This window comes from Furipterus horrens, unplaced genomic scaffold (genome assembly GCF_987537825.1).
Source record: "Furipterus horrens unplaced genomic scaffold, mFurHor1.1.pri manual_scaffold_2, whole genome shotgun sequence".
Lineage (NCBI taxonomy): Eukaryota > Metazoa > Chordata > Mammalia > Chiroptera > Furipteridae > Furipterus > Furipterus horrens.
The window spans coordinates 90321642-90327493 of NW_028327172.1; the positions used below are offsets into that span (position 1 = coordinate 90321642).

The following is a 5852-nucleotide window of genomic DNA, read 5'->3' on the forward strand; positions in this document are numbered from 1 at the left end:
GGTAGTAGCAGGACAAGCTGGTGTGGAGACTTGGCCCTAGGGACTATTTGTTTCAACTCAGTGCAACTCTATGGAGCATAAGAGTGTAAATAAAGGTCAAGGATCTTTTCCAGGAACAGTGTGAGAAATGTATATTAGGAGCATATTTTGTTTTAATATTTGGCATTTTACCAGCTTCCTGGCACCAAGCTCCTAAATCCCTTGTAATTTCCTGGGTAACAGGAGTGTTATTTGTCCTAATGAAGTGACTCTGGGTGGGTTTCTGGATGGCTCCTGGTTGGGGCTGGTCACCAGGAAGACCAAGCCATGATTAGAAGCTTAGAATTTTCAGCCTCATCTTCCCCAACACCATTTTATAGAGAGGGGATATGGGCTGGAAATGGAATTAATTGATCATACCTATGTTAGTAAGCTTCCCCTAAAATCTCCATAGTATGGGCTTTGGAGAGCTCCCAGGTTTGTGAACACATCTACCTACTGGAAGGGCGACATACTCCAACTCCACCAGGACAAAAGCTCCTGCCTAGAAACCTTTCCAGACCTTACTTTATGTATCTCTTCATATGGCTGTTCATCTGTATCCTTCATCATATCCTTTAATAAACCAGTGAGTGTAAGTGTTTCCCTGAGTTCTGTGAGTCACTCTAGCAAGTTAATGGAAACTAGGAGAGGGTTGAGGGAACCAAGTCAAACAAAAGTTGTAAGTAACCTGGGGACCTATTACTTACTATTGGCATCTGAAGTTGGGGGTACTCTCATGAGAGTACGCCTTTAACCTGTGGAATCTGATACTGTCTCCAAGTATCTAGTGTCAGAATCAAGTTAAATTATAAGAGACTCAGCTGATGTCACAGAGAATTGCTTGGTGAAGAAAAACCCATATGTCTGGTATTAGAAGTGTAAGTGAGGTGGTTGTGTGACAGTAAAGGAGAAACACTGGAGGGAAAACTGAGTTTTTCTAATTCAAGTAGAAAGAAAGACTAGGAGAAAATTAAAAGACACAAGGTTAGGAAAACAAGCACTAATGGGTGTCTATCATGAGTCTTTGGAGAAGATAAAAGAGTTAATAGAAAGGAGAAAATCTTGGAAGAAATAGTGACTTAACTTTTCCCAGAATTAAAGGAACATATAAGCTTTCAAAAGATTAAGATAGTGCTGAACAAGATGTAGACAAATTCAGGAGAAATCTAAGAGTGTCATGGACAGAGAAAGCTTCCATTGATAAAAATCAGGCTATCTATAAGTAAGTAGAATCAGAGTGACAATAGGATGACAATCAAATGGTATCTATAAGTTATTGGAAAAAAGCTTTAAACCTAGAATTTTATACACAGCTAAATATTTCTTTAAATATAAGGGCAGATCTTCAGTGCCAGCAGCCGCCATCAATGTCGTTAGGTCCCTTTGGGCTAATCTGTGCCACTCACCCACCACACACTCTGCCATCATAAGCCACCACCATGGTGAAGCTCTCAAAGGCTGGTAAAAGCCAAGGTGACCCCAAGAAAATGGCTTCTCTTCCAAAAGAGGTAGAAGAAGATAGTGAAGATGAGGAAATGTCAGAAGATGAAGATGATGAAAGCAGTGAGGAAGAGGTTATTATTCCTCAGAAAAAAGGCAAGAAGGCTACCACAACTCCAGCAAAGAAGGTGATGGTTTCCCCAGCAAAAAATATGGCGGTTGCCACACCAGCCAAGAAAGCAGTTGTCACTCCTGGCAAAAAGGCAGTGGCTATGCCTGCTACTGGCAAAAAGGCAGCAGTCATGTCATCCAAATCAGTAGCCACACCTGACAAGAAGGGAGGAACACCAGTGAAAGCATTGGTAGCAGCCCCTGGTAAGAAGGGAATGGCCACCCCAGCAAAGAACGGCAAAAATGCCAAGAAGGAAGACAGTAATGAGGAAGATGATGATGACAGTGAAGAGGAGGAGGATGAAGATGAAGATGAAGATAAGGATGAATTTGAGCCAGCAGTGAAGAAAGCTGCTGCTGTTGCTCCTGCCTCTGATGATGAGGATGAGGATGAAGACAATGAGGATGAGGAGGAGGAGGAGGATGAAGAAGATGATTCTGAAGAAGAACCTATGGAGGTTGCATCAGCCAAAGCTAAGAAAGTTGCAAAAGCTGTTCCTGTGAAGGCCAAGAGCACAGCTGAGGATGAAGATGAAGAGGACAATGACAAAGAGGAAGATGAAGAGGATGATGAGGACGATGAAGAGGATGATGAGGATGATGAAAATGAGAAAGAGGATGATGATGAAGAGGATGAAGATGAGCCAGTCAAAGAAGCAGCACCTGGAAAACGAAAGAAGAAAATGGCCAAGCAGAAAGCTGCTCCTGAAGCCAAGAAGCAGAAAGTGGAAGCCACAGAACCAACTACAGCTTTCAATCTCTTTGTTGGAAACCTGAACTTCAGCAAATCTGCCTCTGAATTAAAAATGGGTATCAGTGACATTTTCACTAAAAACGATCTTGCTGTTGTGGATGTCAGAGTTGGTATGTCTAAGAAGTTTGGCTATGTGAATTTTGAATCTGCTGAAGACCTGGAAAAAGCCCTGGAACTCACAGGTTTAAAAGTCTTTGGTAATGAAATTAAACTAGAAAAACCAAAGGGAAAAGACAGTAAAAAAAGTTCTAGATGCAAGAACACTTTTGGCTAAAAATCTGCCTTATAAAGTTACTCAGGATGAATGAAAAGAGGTGTTTGAAGATGCTATGGAAATCAGATTAGTCAGCAAGGACGGAAAGAGTAAAGGGATTGCTTATATTGAATTTAAGACAGAAGCTGATGCAGAGAAAACCTTGGAAGAGAAGCAGGGAACAGAAATAGATGGGTGATCCATTCCCCTGTACTATACTGGAGAGAAAGGTCAAAGTCAGGACTATAGAGGTGGCAAGAATAGCACTTGGAGTGGTGAATCAAAAACTCTGGTTTTAAGCAACCTTTCCTACAATGCAACAGAAGAAACTCTTCAGGAAGTATTTGAGAAGGCAATGTCTATCAAAGTGGCCCAGAACCAAAATGGCAACTCTAAAGGGTATGCATTTATAGAATTTGCTTTATTTGAAGATGCTAAAGAAGTTATAAATTCCTGTAATAAAGAGAAATTGAGGGAAGAGCAATCAGGCTGGAATTGCAAGGATCCAGAGAATCACCTAACGCAAGAAGCCATCCATCCAAAACTCTTGTTTGTCAAAGGTCTGTCTGAGGAGACTACAGAAGAGACATTAAAGTAGCCATTTGATGGCTCTGTTTGGGCCAGGATAGTCACAGAGCAGGAAACTGGCTCTTCTAAAGGGTTTGGTTTTGTAGACTTCAACAGTGAGGAAGACACCAAAGCAGCCAAAGAGGCCATGGAAGATGGTGAAATCTATGGAAACAAAGTTACTTTGGACTGGGCCAAGCCTAAGGGTGAAGGTGGCTTCAGGGGTCATGGTGGAGGCTGAGGTGGCTTTGGAGGCTGAGGTGGTGGCAGAGGAGGCCAAGAAAGATTTAGGGGCCAAGGCCAGGGAGGTTTTGGAGGTCAAGGAGGCTTCTGGAGAGGCAGAGGTGGAAGTGGCAACCACAAGCCACAGGAAAAGAAGACGAAGTTTGAATGATTTCTCCTATTCCTGTCTTTCCCTCTTCCATTTGAAAGAAAGGACTCTGGGGTTTCTACTCTGTTACCTGATCACTGACAGAGCCTTCTAAGGACATTCCAAGACAGTATATACAACCTTGTGGTCTATTTGGAAATCTGTATAGATAAAATGTCAAGGGAGATATCCTGTTGGTTTTGACTGGATATTCATATAAACTTTTTAAAGAGATGAGTGATAGAGCTAACCCTAATCTGTAAGTTTTTGAATGTATATTGTTTCTTCCCATGTACAAAACCATTTTTTTCTTACAAATAGGTTTTTGTGTGTGTGTGTGTGTTGGGAGGTATAAATGAAAAAACGTTTTATCATGATTTCGCTTCAGCAACTTTGGGACAAATTAAAGGTCCTAAACTCTGGTGCCAGAAAAAAAAAAAATATATATATATATATAAGGGCAAAAAAGGTATCCTCAGATATAAAGATGGATTTAAAAGAGAGATATAAGATAAAAAGAATAAGAGTAAAAAGAATTTATTAAACTTTTTCATGCTTGAATAAATAATGAATACATTCACAATCTGGAACTAAAATCTAGATAATGTCAACATGATAGCAGTCAGGAGAGATAAAAGGTGGGAAGAAACCAAAAGAATAATGAAGATATCCCACATGTCTAAAAATAAATACATATTATCAAATATCCCTTGGAGTAAAAAAAAAATATTTTACTTCCAGTCAAGTTGGTGGCATAGGAAAAGATGGCTCAACTCTTAATACAACCACATCAGAATTACAGCTAAAATATAGAACGGCCATCACTCACAGCCATCGGAAATCAAGTAGAATGGAAGTCTGACAACTATGGAATTAAAGAAACCATATTTATTTGACTGACAGGAGGGGTGGAGATGTGGAATGAGCTGGTCCCAAATCCACATGTGGTGAATAAAAAATTGAGAGGGATATCTTGGGAGTGAAGTCTCAGCCCCATGCCAGGACCCCAGCCCAGGGTTCTAAAGCCAAGAAGATAAGTGCCCATAGCTTCTGGCTACAAAAACAAGTGGGAATTGAGTTGATGGAAGAAACTTCTGGAGTCCTAGGCAGTTCCCCTTAAAGAACTCATGCATGAACTTACTAGACTCACTCCCTCTGAGTCCCAGCACTAAGGTAGCAGCTTGCAAGTCACCAGTGGTATACAAGGAGGAACTGAAGTGTCTGGCATCAAAGCAGCAACTGAGGGTCAGCTTTCCCCCAGAAAAAAAGTTGGGCAGAGGCCGTTGTCCATTTTCTGAGCCCTTCTCTTATAGAGCCACAGAGCTAACTGGAAGCTGCCATATCTGAGACTCCATCAACCTGGCCATCACTGTTTGTTCCACCCTGGAGATCCACTGAAATTCTGTCACATCCAAATTATGGACCCACCCAAACTGTTAAATGTGACTTTACCATATGAATTACTGGTATTGGCCCATGCTTCAAAACTTCCTAAATCCTATCAAACAAGCAACAGCTGGCATCAATAAGCCCCCAGCTCCTATACATCTTGCTAACTTGCCTGAGGCTTGGTACTAGAAGCAGGCAGCCTAGATTCACAGCTTGGTTTCACTGGGGAATCTTCAAGCTCAGCATAAGTAGCAGCCATCTCAGTTTGCTTTATAGCTCATGCATGGTGGCCCCGGACAGAAAACAGATGGGGGCTGTCCTTGGCCTGTATTACCCAGGAAACCCCAGAGCCTTCACACCCAGTGGACAGCTATAGACCACATTGGAGCCTCACTCCCCTGTCTCTACACAGCTGATCCTCTGCTCCATAGAGGGCGGAGGTTGGTGGTCAGTGACAACAACCAGTCCTTGCAGCTCACTGGCTTAGGTAAATCCCCCCCCCCATTGACCTGCCAACAGCAATCAAGGCTCAACAAGAGGAGGGTGTACTCATCCCACAGGAAGGGTGCACCTCAAGTTCTCAGCTTGGGTGGTAGGGGGGGCCAGTTGACCCCATAGGACACACCTACTACACTAGGCCATGCTACCAAGACAGAGAGTCACAGCAGCTCTACCTAATACATAGAAACAAACACAGAGAGGCTGCCAAAGTGAGGAGACAAAGAAACATGGCCCAAATGAAAGAAGAGATCAAAACTTTAAAATAAAAAACTAAACAAAATGGAGATAATTAATCTATTAGATGCAAAATTTAAAACACTGGTTATAAGGATGCTCAAAGAAGTTAATCAAGACCTCAACAGCATAGAAAAGATCCAGTCAGAAAC

General features: G+C 42.0%; 1 pseudogene; it reads left to right on the forward strand.

The window, feature by feature from the left end:
- Positions 1–1460: 1460 nt before the first annotated feature.
- Positions 1461–3600, forward strand: LOC150019075 (nucleolin pseudogene; annotated as a pseudogene).
- The last annotated feature ends 2252 nt before the right edge of the window (positions 3601–5852 follow it).